Genomic DNA, 1,073 nt, shown 5'->3' on the forward strand with positions numbered 1-1,073 from the left:
GGTCTGGCCTCGAGGGCACCTGAAAGAGAGAAAAACCTAAGAAACGCTATGGGTTATCAAGTCCTGCAGTCTGGCCTCGAAGACACCTGAAAGACAGAAAAGCTTAGCAAATGCTAGGGGTTAGCAAGTCCTGCAGTTCGGCCTCGAGGGCACCTGCCGCAGGGATTGGGGACACCTCGCAAGTGTCACCAAGTCCCACGGTCTGGCCTCAAGGACGCTTGCAGCACAGAAAAGCCTCCAAAACGCTCTGGATCAGCAGGGAAAGAGTTGGCTGCACGGGGGCTCCGCACAGCACCACTCTGTCCCGTCTGTCCTGTCGCATGCTCCAAGGAGCACTGAGGCGTGGCCACCTCACCACCAGTACTATGTCATAATGTTTCACAGAGGGCCCTGTGACACCCTGCCACGTGCAATGGGGCCTCCCCCAGCCCGGCCAACCTGCCCAAGGTCAGAAGGGGTCCGTTCTCCAAACTATCTAAGACAGCTGGACATGAACTTTAGGCATAGCTCAAAAACTAAGCAAACCCTCCCCTGCTGTGCCTGCCCACGGCAGCAGAAGGAGATCCCTCGGCTGCCGACGCAGCCGCAGCGGGAAGGCCACGGGGCCTCCACATGAGCTGGCACGGGCTCCTTGGGAGAAGTGCCAGCTGGTGGCCCTCCCAAACACAGGGCTGTGACACACAGAAGGAAAGTGGGGGCAAGGGCACCAATGCTGCTCCCACCCCATTGCCCGGGGCTGCACCAAAATCAGCAGCTCTGGCAAGTCCTTGCCCAAGGAGGCCTGCCACCGCCCCGAGTCCTGGCAGGGGTGGTGCCCGCCTCCTGCCCCAAAGAGCTGTGCCCTGGGGGGACTTCTCTGCCAGAGGGCAGCCAAAGCCAATGGGCACTGATGTCTGCGCTCTTGCAGGGGGCTGTTGGGAGCAGCAGCTGGAGCAATTGGTGGCCCTGCTCGGCAGTTGTCAGAAGGCAGAAGCAGTTTCTCCGGCGGGAATGACTTTTGCATGGAAGTGATGACTGGCAGCACCAAACCACCCTCAGTTGCTGAGTTTTGCAGGAAGATTAGATTGGTCAGA

The sequence above is a fragment of the Manacus vitellinus genome, unplaced genomic scaffold, assembly GCF_001715985.3.
Source record: "Manacus vitellinus isolate BGI_N305 unplaced genomic scaffold, ASM171598v3 scaffold_20_pilon, whole genome shotgun sequence".
NCBI classification, from domain to species: domain Eukaryota; kingdom Metazoa; phylum Chordata; class Aves; order Passeriformes; family Pipridae; genus Manacus; species Manacus vitellinus.